Here is a 12,727-nt window from a genome sequence, read left to right as displayed (position 1 = left end):
CCATATACAACCCTTCTGCAAATCCTGTTGTTTCTACCATCAAAATATATCTAAACTGTCTACCTCTCACCTCTCACCATCTCCATGATTACCACTTTGATCTCTCTCCCTCATATTATTTCCAAAGCCTCCTAGCTAATCTTTCTTTACTCATCTTTGCTGCTCAAGAGTCTAGCCTCCAATCAGTAGTCAAAGTGGTTCTTTTAAATATTTATATCCAGCCATGCAGACCTCTGCTCAAAGCCCTTCTGAAGTGATATGGGAAGTCACTGGATTTTGCCTATTTCCTCCTCACCACTATGTCTTACTCATTTTGTGCTACTCTCCTACTCCTTTACTCTCCAGGTACCCTGGATTCCTTGATGTCCTTTAAATATACCAGGCCTCAGGACCTTTGTGCTTGTTGTCCTTGCTACCTTGAACCATCTTCTTTTCTATAATAACTACATCAGATGTTCACTTGAATAACATCATAGTAGTGAAGCCTTGCCCTGGCTATATGAAGTTGCAGGCTCTACTCTTTCACCAATGGCCTGCACTCTCTATTTCCTTCCTTTTCTTCTTTTTTCCTATAGCTCATGTCGCCCTTGGCACAGTGTTAATTTTTACCTATTTATTTTTTATCATCTCACTCCCACCCCACCCTCCATTAGAATATAAGCTCTATGTAGGCAAATATATTTGTGTTTGTTCTTCACTGCTATATCCTCCTGGCCTAGGTCTGAACCTGACATTTAGTGAATACTTAAATCTGGATTGAATGAATAACTGATCACACAAGTCAGTCACTGAGGATTTCAAATTCTTCTTGTGTAAATATCATGTTGCTAAATATTAATAAATTAAATATAGAACAGATCCCCTCTGGCACACACCTCATCCGGGACCAAACCTGCAACCCAGGCATATAGAACCAGCGACCTTTTGCTCTGCAGGATGACACCCAACCAACTGAGCCACATTGGTCAGGGCTAACTCTGAATTTTTATAACAAAATCTATGATTTTACTTTGGTTGTATTTGGGCTGAATTGAGGGTGGGAATAAGGAAGATGGGAGAGAGACATAAAGTCACCGTATCGAGTTCCTCCTTGGCTCTGTCATGTGCATGACAGTTTACCAAGAGCCCTTCCATATACATTATTGCTGCTTTTAAGCCTCACAACAACCTTTATGGATAGGTATTCCTGTACCCAAGTGATAGACAAGGAATTGGGGCTGTGAGAGTTTAAGGAATTGACCCAAGACTTCATCTATTTGGTGTGAGAGACAGTAAGAAAGGAGCCCAGCATTTGCCACAGAGGACATGGGATTGAGTTCTATGTCCTTATCTATGAAAATGCATTACTAAAATACCATAAGGCATTGGTAAAAATGTGGTTTGCATATCTGACATTATCAAACCCTATTGAAAATGAAAAATCACACCAAAATATTGTCTGTACTATGGCTAGGTAGTTTTATTCTACTGATCCATTATGTTCTTATGATGGGAAGGCAGCCATAGAATTTTCAATCACATTTTTACAAGGGCACTCAAGATGTCATGTAGTTTATCTCAGATATTTTTCTGACAGGCCTGCAACGACAATAACAAAATTAAACTCATTAAGCACCCTTTAGGGGAGGGCTGGGTGGATGGGCTGGGATGGGAGTAAAAGACAGAAAATTGTACTGCAACAACAATGAAAATAAAATTTAAAAAAAGCACCCTTTATTATACAGAGCACATTGGGGCCACCACAGAGGAATGGGAAACTAGTATGTATATATTTGACAGCCTCCAGAATGAGAGAAAATTCCACAGAGTCTTCTTGAGCAATCCGCTTTCATGTTTAAAAATGCTCACTGTGGTTGATCTTCTACTTAATGAGTGAGAAATATGGAAGAACCTATCATACAACAAGTATCCAACAATAAGTATTTATCTGAACCATTTGGTTTATGGGCATGACACATTGCACACATGATCACCTTTTTAAAATGGGGCTTTCATTTTGAGAGATGCCCGTTCTGCAGAGGTTCAATCATGCTGTCATTTCACGGTTCGTGCTCCATCTTAATCTCCAAAAGAATCTGGCAAGGCAGTAGGTGTAGCCCTCTTCCTGCACATACCATTTTGGGAACACAAGAGGTAACCCAGGCTACTCCCTTCACCTTCTTATGCCCTTGGTATACTTTGTGAACAAAATTGCTCTATTTTGCACCTCTGCTGCTTTGATGAAGTGGCAGGACTTCCTCTTCAGCCGGTAAACTTGCCTCTTGGGAATGTGACCAACCCAGTGACACTCACAAGAATGTCACAATCACAACAAAGACCAGTGTAAGTAGAGGGGTGGGGCAAACTCTTCAATAAACAGAGTGCAAATTTAAAGGTCACATATTAATCTGTTTCACTGGAACACTAGTTATTCCACTTTAGCAGTTCTTAAACATTTTGGTCTCAGGACCTTATTGAGGACCTTAAAAAACTTTGTTTGTGTGAATTATAGCTATCAAAATATATCATATTAGATATTAAAATGGTACATAAATTTTAAAAATTTATTAGTCCATTTAAAAGATAATAATTATAATTTTACAACTAACAATAGTAACAATAAAAAGGTAACAGTAATACTTTTAAGGGGAGTTCTGGCCAAGATGGAGGCATAGGTAGGAATGCTTCCCTTCCTTGCACAACCAAAAGAAGAATAACAACCAGTTTAAACACAAAAACAACCAGAACAGCCAGGAAATTAAAATGCATGGAAGTCTGACAACCAAGGAGTTAAAAAAGAAGCATTCATTCAGAGTCGTAGGAGGGATGGAGATGGGGAGCCAGGGTAGAGAGGATGAGCAGCAAGGCAGCAGTGGACTGGGGCAGGCAGAGGCTGGATTTCTCACATTCAAGTACAGATAAACTGGGAGGAACAACTGAGGAGTGAAACAATCCATGCATCCTAGGGTTTCAGCATGGGGAAATAAAGCCTCAAAACCACTGGCTGTAAAAACGTGTGGGGGTTGCAGTAGCAGGAGAAACTCCCAGTCTTACAGGAGAATCCATTGGAGAGGACCCTGGGATCCTAGAACATACACAAGCCCACCCACTTGGGAATCAGCACTTGAAAGGGCACAATCTGTTTGTGGCAAGTGAAGGAAGTGACAGAAGGTGGGGTGAGAGCCGAGCAAGCTAGTGAGCAGCATTGTTCTCTTCCTGATCCCTCCCCTACAGACAGCACCACAATGCAGCAAAGTGGGTTGCCCCACCCTGATAAATACCCAAGGCTCCACCCCTTACAATGTGACAGGTGCTCCAAGACAAAGAAATATGGCACAAATGAAAGAATGGTCAAAACTGCAGGAAAAAAACTAAGCAACAAAGAGATAGCCAGCCTATCAGATTCAGAGTTCAAAACACTGGTAATTAGGATGCTCACAGAAATGGTTGAATTCAGTTGCAAATATAAAGTGAAATAAAGGAAATTATACAGGGAGCAAACAGTGAAGGGAAGGAAACTGAGACTCAAATCAATGATTTGGAACAAAAGAGAAAAATAAACATCCAACTAGAACAGAATGAAGAAATAAGAATTCAAAAAAAAAATGAGGAGAGGCTGAGGAATCTCTGAGACAATTTTAAACGTTCCAATATCCAAATCATAGAGGTGCTGGAAGGAGAAGAGGAATAGCAATAAATTGAAAACTTATTAGAACAAATAATGAAGGAAAACTTCCCCAATCTGGTGAAGGAACTAGACATGCATATCCAGGAAGCTCAGAGAGTCCCAAAGAAGTTGGATCAGAAAAGAAACACACAAAGACACATCATAATTAAGTTACCCAAGATTAAAGATAAGGGGAAAATCTTAAAAACAGCAAGAGAAAAACAGTGAGTTATCTACAAAGGAGTGCCCATAAGGCTATCAGCTGATCTCTCAAAAGAAACTTTACAGGCAAGAAGGGCCTGGAAAGAAGTATTCCAAGTCATGAAAGGCAAGGACCTGCATCCAAGATTACCCTATCCAGCAAAGCTTTCATTTAGAATGGAAGGGCAGATAAAGTGCTTCCCAGACAAGGTAAAGGTACAGGAGTTCCTCATCATGAAGTCCTTTTTATATGAAATGTTAAAGGGATGATCTAAGAAAAAGATAAAAAACTATGAACAGTAAAATGACAACAAACTCACATCAACAACTGATCCTAAAAAACAAAAACAAAAAACTAAGGAAAGTTCAACAGGAACAGAATCACAGAAATGGAGATCACATGGAGGGTTATCAGTGGGCAGGGGGAGGGGAAGAATGGGGGTAAAAGGTACAGAGAATAAAAAGTATAACTGGTAGGCACAAAATAAACAGGGGGAGGTTAAGAATAGTATAGGAATTGGAGAAGCCAAAGAACTTATATGTATGACCCGTGGACATGAACTAATAGGGGTGGAGTGCTGGAGGGTGAGGAGGTACAGGGCAGAGGAGGATAAAGGGGAGAAAACTTGGAATAGCTGTAATAGCATAATCAATAAAATATGCTTAAAATAAATGAAAGAATAATAAATCCATTACATGTTAACATAGGTAGTATATTTTTATGAAGAATAACCATGTTTTGAAAAACATGAGTGAGAAGAATGGCATTATTCTATATTTTTGTAAATTTCTTTAAATTCTGGCTCGACTGCTAGATTCTCGTGTCTGCTTCTGCATTTGATTTGTTGCAGCTAGGAGTACTAAATTGAGTGGGAGCACTGAGTTAAGTGTGAGGGGAGAGAGGGTTGGTAAGCCTGGTGAAAGGTGGCCCTAGAGAGACAAGTAGGATCCAGAGCAAGAGCACATGATCTTATCTTTCATAGCACAGTGATACCTTGGTATTTGTTAGCTTCAGAACTCCTCAAACTTGGTACTCGTCAAACTTGTCACCTTTTGACAAGAAAAAATGTTTCAGCACTTGGTGCTTGCTCACTATTCATCGAACTTGCTAGAATTTGTATGAGTCACTATGCCACCCCTCAAGAGAAAATGCTTCATCAATTGTCACTTGCTCATGACTTGTCAGAACAAATTAATGACAAGTACAAAGGTACTGTTGTACTTTGTGCTTCAGGGCAGGGACACCTCCAATTTTCTAGGAGGAAGTTCATCCAGTGTTGGGCCTGATTATCTCCAGTTCCTTTCATAGTCCTTCCCTTGTACTGCCCTATATGATCCACGGAGGCTGCATTTCCTGGATTCTAATATGCCCTGGCTTCGGGCTGGTTTCAGCTAAATTGAAGTACTGTTGAGAAACTGGATGGTGATGGGAAGGCTGAAATCAGGGTGTTTCTCCTTGACTCTTTCCACCTTGGGCAGCATTGCTGGCTGCAACTCTATCTGCTCTGTGGCCTTGTCTCTCTCTGCCCCTGGCTGAATAGTTCCCACCTCTGCTGGATGACCCCAGAATCTCGGCTCTGATAATAGCTATGTTTCCTTTTGTCCCTCTCTGCTTGGGGTGGTAATGTTTCTTTCTTCTGTTGTTGCTAATCTCTGGATTGCCTCTCCACCCTTTCTTTCAGTTCTTAGCTCTTTCATCACCTGTGTAACTAATTTTCACCATGAAATTACACCTGCTTTTCAGAGTAGTTTGTTTCCTGGCTGGACCCTGACTAGTAAAAAATAATATATAATTGATTAACATTTGGGAAAGATCACTCAAATTGCAGGGGGAAAATGAACTGCATGGAAAAAGAGAAGCAGAGAGACCAACTGTGGGTGATGCATTTAACCCAGGTGAGACAGGCTGAGAGGTTGAATGTAGGCAGTGTACAGAGTACAACATAAAAAGATGTGAATTTGAGAAGTATTAGGAAGGTGGAATCCACAATGGACTGTGTCTGACTGGCTGTGGGGAAGGAGTTATAGTAATATCCCCGCTTCTAGACTGGACAAGTGAGTGGATGGTGAGGCCATTCCTTAAGGTGGGAAATACTGGAGAATGTAGGAAGATCATGGTTTCGATTTCAGCCCTATGGATTTTGAGAAGTCTGTGAGATTTCTCACTGCAGCTATTGGATAAGTAACTGTAGAGCTCAAGAAAGAGATTTGGGCTGAAAAAGTCTGTAAGAGCATCATCAGAGTCTTCTTGGTATTTACAACCATACAAATGTCAGAGATCCTCCAAAGTGGTGTGTAGAATAAAGATAGAGGAGGCAATAGAGAAGAAAATACAGATGGAAAGAGTGGCTTCTGGGGTGACTACAAAATTCTGTCAGCAGCCTACTTTCAGATTGATGAGAATCCACAGTTTTCATCCTGACCTTTTTATTCAGAGGTCCTACAACCTCAAGAAGAGACCAGTTAGAAGAGATTTGGGGAAAACTAGTTTGAACAAAAGAAAAAAGTTAGAAGTTAGTTTCAAAGATACCAACTCAGGCATGTTAACCAGGGGTCTGACACTTGAAACTAGTGCCTCATTAAGATCCCTGTGTTAAATGAGAAGTTCAGTAAAGATGGTCAAAACTCAGTTTTCCTAGCCCTGGCTGGCGTAGCTCAGTGGATTAAGCACGGGCTGGGAACCAAAGTGTCCCAGGTTCAATTCCCAGCCAGGGTACATTCCTGGGTTGCAGGCCATAACCCCCAGCAACTTCACACTGATGTTTATTTCTCTCTCTCTCTCTCTCTCCCCCTCCCTTCCCTCCCTAGAAATAAATAAATAAATAAAATCTTAAAAAAAAACCCCTCAGTTTTCCTAAGTACTAATAAGTTTGGGCCAATCTTTAATTACTATTCAGCACAGTGTGTTAGGTATTTTGAAAAGAAAGAGAATGCTCCAAGTTGTCAGGATCAGAAAGTGATTTGTAAAGATGAAGGTAGGCTGAGAAGGGGAATTAGGACAGGTTTAGCCAGCAGCAGAGCAAGGGAAGGCAATTTCATTTTTCAGGAGAAAGAGTTCAGCAGAAAGGCAAAGAAAGGAATCTGTATCTGTTCAAGGGACTGAGGGAAGACAATATGGAAGAAAACAGAGTTTGTAGAAGAGAGTTTGGGCTGCAGAATATAAATGTCAGGTTGAAAGACTGTCATGATGGGGAGGAATTTGACTTCTCTCTATATAGGAGTCTTTATATATGGCAGTAAAATTGTGGGACCAAGTTACACTCATCAGGTTTTAGCTCTACCATCGATGACCAGAGGTGGAATGTCCTGCCTTGGGAGGTACTGAGTTCCTTGTTACTGCCTTATTCAAGGTGGAAAGATGATGCTGGAGAGGGCAATGGGACCAGATTCATTTTTTCCAAAGTGCTCTTCAAAGCCCATTTATGGGTCATGAAATCAATTTAGTGTATTGTATTAATTTTCCTTGGGATGCTGTATAACAAAGCACCACAGATTGGGTGGCATAAGCAACAGAAATGTATTGTCTCACAGTTTTGGAGGCCCGGAGTCTTTAATCAAGGTGTTGGCAGGGTTGTGAGGGAAGAAACTGTTCCAGGTCTCTGCCTTTGGTTTGTAGGTGGCTGTCTTCACATTGTCTACCCTCTGTGCATGTCCTGCATCTACATTTTCACTCTCTCTTTCTTAAATGTTCAATTATCTCTGAACTTTTTCCTACTCCCAAGGGGCTGCCTTTACTGCCTCAGAACTTTGGTGTTATTGACCTCAGACACCACTTTGTTGTCCAGAATCCTGCAGATGGTGGTCTTTTCATGGATTGTATGGAGTGGCTGTTCTCCAGAGCTAAGGTTCTAAATCCTCCAGTAGGTGGTGATCTCAGCCTCCACCTTGACCTTGATGATCTCATACTCCTGGGCCTGGTGTCCTGCCTCTGCCCCTCGTCTGGGCCAGCTCTGACTCCAGGTGCAGCAGGATCTTGTTGATCCATCTGCTCCATCTGCATGGTATAGAGTGTCTCCACCTCCCTCAGGCTGTTCCCTAAACTGGGCTTCAGATTTCTAATTTAGTCCAGGTAGATCTCCAAGGATAGGACTGTAGTCTCAGCTCCGTGAGTGTCATCTCAGTAGCTCCTATCTCAGCAGTCTGTGAGGTGACCACAGTGGTGCGCTCTCCTCAATCTGCTGGGACCAGTCTAGCTCCTATCAGTTATTCTGAGCTAGCTCGTCATACTCGTCCTGGATGTCCGTTATGATCTTACTGAGGTCCTGAGATCTGGGAGCATTCAACTCCATGGTCAACCCAGAGTGGGCAATGTGGTTTTGTAGACCATTTACTTCCTCTTCGTAATTCTTCATCATGAAGAGCAGCTCCTCCTGGAGAACCTTAGTCTCTGTCTCCAGCTGCAGCTGAGTGATATCAGTGTCATCAATGACCTTTCGGAACCCATTGATATCACTCTCCAAAGACTGGTGCATGGCCAGTCCCATCTCATATTTGACTCTGAAGTCATCAGTAGCAAGAAAGGCATTGTCAATCTGCAGAATGATGTGAACATTGCCCACAGAACTTGCAAAGACCTGAGCCCTCAGGTTCTCAATGGTTTTGAAATAATGCCCCCAGTCTCTGACCTGGGATCTCTTCTTCTCCAGGTGTTCACAAATATTGTTCTCCAGTCTCCAATTATCAGCCTCCAGGCTTCTCACCCTCTGCAGGTAAGAAGCTAGGTGGTCATGCAGGCATTGTATAGTTTCCTTCTTGCTCTGGATGTCCCTTATGCCCTCTAAACCCTGGGTCAACCCCACAGCCAGGCCCCAGACCCCCAGACACACCACATACTGGTGAAATGAGACATAGAATTCCTGGAGCCTGAACCCTCAGGACCAGCATAGACTCTGGCCACACTGTTGGCCAGCCAGGGGCAATAGTTTGTGAAGAAGCTGGAGCAGGTGCTGAAGCTTATGTTGTTCAAGGAGGAAGGCAAGACACTGAAACTCATGTTCAAGCAGCCCACATTTTCTCTTTTTATGTGGACATCAGTAATATTGGATTAGGGCTCATTCTAATGGCCTCACTTTAACTGGACTTCTGTAAAGACACCATATCCAGATAAGGTCACTTCTGAGGTACTTGGGATTAGGACTTCAATATATGAATTTTGGGGGAGACACAGTTCAACCATAACATGTGTCTTCATCATAATTTTAAAAATAAAATAGGATAGGATAAAATAGAAAACAGAGGACATCATTTTCTATGGATATATATATGTATGTCCTGGGTTGCAATGTAAAATGTAAACAGTTAAAATTTCTAAAGCTGAGAATTTGGACTTTGGACTGAGGAAAAGTTCAAAGGACTTTGGACTGAGGAAAAGTTCAAAGGAGAGCAGCTTGTTTCCCCTTCTACTCAAAAATGGGAAAAATGATTCCAGCTGGTATGGCTCAGTTGGTTGGGTATCATCCCACAAACCAAAAGGCCACTGGTTCGGTTCCTGGTCAGGGCACATGCCTGGGTTGCAAATCCCTGGACTGGGTGCCCATGGAAGACAGCCAACCAATGTATCTCTCTCATACTGATGTTTCTTTCCCTCTCTTTCTCCCTCTCTTCTCTTTTCTCTAAAAATCAAAAATAAAAAAGTGGGAAAAATGAATCTGAGTGACCTTGTCATGCTCCCTGATACTCAAGGGTCCTTGTGTGTATATGGCAGGCACCAGAGTTATCTTGGTAGTTCATGCCTGCAGGTCTGTCTTGGCTGTGTCTGTGCCTTTCTGATCCATGCTACTCTATATAGTGGCCCCCATTTATCACCAATTTTGGTTTTCAGTTACTTACAGTGAACTGTGGTCCAAAAATATTAAATGGAAAATTCAGAAATAAACAGTGTTTTACATTGTGTGGTCTTCTGAGTAGTGTGATGAAATCTCACTACATAATCCATCCCCCCAGGATGTGAATCATCTGTTTGTCCAATGTATTCACTCTGTGTAGGCTCCCTGTCCAGTCACTTGGTAGCTACTTTCATTTTCAGATCAACTACATGGTTATCCCAGTGCTTGTGTTTAAGTAACCCTTATTTTACTTAATAATGGCTGCAAAGTGTAAGAGTAGTCGTGTCGACAATTCAGATATGCTAAAGAGAATCTGTAAATTTCTCCCTTTAAGTGAAAATGTGGGTGCAGTACAACAAGGTATTTGTAGAAAGAAAACCCACATTTGCATAGCATTTATTACAGTAATTGCTCCACTTTATTATTATTATTATTATTATTATTATTATTATTGCTGTTAATTTCTTACTGTTCCTAATTCATAAATTAAACTTTATCATAGAAATGTATGTGGAAAAAAATGGTGTGCATGGGGTTTGATACTATCCATGGTTACAGGCATCCACTGGGAGTCTTGAAACAAATCCCCAGTGGATAAGGGTAGATCACTATATGTATATATCGTCTGCTTTTCTCCTCCTATGTGTTGTGCACACTTGCCTTTATTAAATTTTATTCTATTGGTACAGGAGTCTCTTTGTGCTTTCCCCCCCCTACAATGCTTTTACCCTTACTTAAAATTCCATTTGTAAAACTAATTTATTCAAAGCCTAACATTAAACTGAGTTACATGATATGAACTATATCTTATCTTTGTTAAGGGAAAATATTAGTTATATGCTGTGTGGAAGCATACCATATTTCAAGTAATTGTGGCATTTAGTCAGGGATAAAACTATAAATCACATCACCCTCTCCTTGGAGACTCTAGCAAGGGCTCCAGGTAAAATTTCCAGTGATAGTTCTCTACTTATTGATGGGGGAAGTAGGACTGGCCTTGGCTCTGTGTATTTTATGCCTGAATAATACTTCACTTTACTCAGAATTTAATCACATTTGTGACTTGGCATCTGTAGTCATCTGGTTGACTCTATTTTTTATGCATTTGAATCAATTGACAGGAAAATATGTCTTTTCATATAATTGCTGTTTCTCCTAATCTGTAGAAAGGAATACCCATTGGTGGGTGCTGCTTTCTTAGTCAGGTCTTGGAAGCAAAGTTCAAGAAGAAATTATGTAAATGGACATCTCAGAGGAGGCTGCTTCAGTCACACAGAATGGGTAAATCTGTTTCTTTTTAGTTTAAAAAAATTCTGTGCATCCTGATCTGTGTAGCAAACATAGCACCCAGGGGCGTTCTTTTGCAGGTAAACTATTCAGGGCCTGAAAGAGGTAAATTATGCGACACGTCAATGAAGTATAGAGATTAAGGCAATGCAAGTCTGTTATAGAGCTGCTATTTTATGTTTCATCTTCCTTCCTGTCAATTGATTCTTGATTATGAGTCAGAGAGGACATTAGGAATTTCTAACTCAGTTCACCATTGTAAAAAGCTCTTTAAGAGAAACTAATAGGTCCCCTCACCCCCCCCCCCACAAGTAATGTTTAAATGTAACTCTTTATCAGCCATTCTGAATTTGGAGCACACCTTTACTTTTAAACTAGGCTGATATAATGAAAGTGAGAAATAAGAACTGTACTTTAACTGGTGGAAAAGGTGGTCATAGCCATAAAGCTACTAACAAAACATCTCTTATAAGAAGTGCAGATAAAAGTAATCACATTTATTGGGCTATCTTTAGTCTCCATAAAGCTTGAGGTATGGCCAAGCTGACACAGAAAATGCTGGTTTTTGTTTTTGTTTTTTAATTTTAGCAAGCCCATGTCTCCACCCTAAGAAGATAGGAATCAAATAGTGGACCAAAAAGGAAAAGAAGTCAAAAGCCAGCCTCTTTGCTTTTGGAGTGTCACCATTTATGAATCACTCAACAGTCAGCTCCCAGTGAAGGAAGAGTGATGATGGGGAAACTGCTGGAGTCATAGCCATCCAATCCTGAGAAGTTCATGTAGTCAATTGGGTAGCTCCACCTTGCTACTAAGTCATCCTCTTCTTGATACAATCACAAATGTATCTTGACAACTTTCTGGACTTTTCTTCCTTTTCACATTACCATCTCTTCCCTGATTCTTTCTATCAAATGGATATTCCCAGGTTACCTGATAGAAACTTCCTTACCTCCTCTACTCTCCTACCCTAAAAACCTGTGTTTCTTTATACCTAATCTTGCCTACATGGGCCATAGAGAAAGGCTTACCTTTCCACCTATTCTCATTCTCTTAGATATTTCTTATTCATTCATCCTCTTCTTTAGAATCTCCAGTCTCTTCCATCGCATTTTCTTCCTCCTGGCTTAGTACAAACAGGCATAAGAATATCTGGTCTAGGGGAAAAGACAAGAACACATACTCAGAAGTGAAAAGGCCAAGTTTAGATTAGATGCTGGCTTACCCACAGCTTTCTCTCTGACCAGAGGTTCACTTCTTGATGAACTTTAAGCCATAGTTCTTGTCTACCCAGTCACTGGCATGGTATTTATCAGTTAGTCTCTCTGCCTTGCACTGTGCATTATCTTTTTACATGGAAGAACCAAGTTATTGGTAGGATCCTTTAAGAAGGAACTTAGTAGTTTTTGGTTGTACCTCTCAGCACCTAACTGATTTCAGAGTGAGGCTATATTCTATGTTTTTAAAGTCAAGAGGGACTTGATGACAAAGAAAAAAAGTAGTTTTATTGAAAATATTAGGATAACTTAAGCAGAAGTAGATTTGTGATGGAGTGTCTAAACAATAACACCAGGGACTCTCATAAGAACCTCTTCCTGAAGAGTTCCAGAGTCCGTTCTTGGACCAAGGCAGTCCTTTGTGCCCGTTTTTCTGTGGGTCCTTGGAATTAAGTTTATTTGCCTCTCTTATTAACCACCACCCATCCAATTGCTTAGAATCAGAGCCTATGAAGAACTGAGAAGGTCTTAAGCTGCTTCCATTTTTTGGAGTT

General features: G+C 40.8%; 1 pseudogene; it reads right to left on the bottom strand.

Annotated features, from left to right (window-relative positions):
* Positions 1 to 7,578: 7,578 nt before the first annotated feature.
* Positions 7,579 to 12,005, bottom strand: LOC123806727 (annotated as a pseudogene).
* Positions 12,006 to 12,727: the final 722 nt, after the last annotated feature.

The sequence above is a fragment of the Phyllostomus hastatus genome, unplaced genomic scaffold (genome assembly GCF_019186645.2).
Source record: "Phyllostomus hastatus isolate PE091 unplaced genomic scaffold, TTU_PhHast_1.1 phas_scaffold_39, whole genome shotgun sequence".
NCBI lineage: Eukaryota > Metazoa > Chordata > Mammalia > Chiroptera > Phyllostomidae > Phyllostomus > Phyllostomus hastatus.
This window is presented reverse-complemented; position numbering and strand designations above follow the sequence as displayed.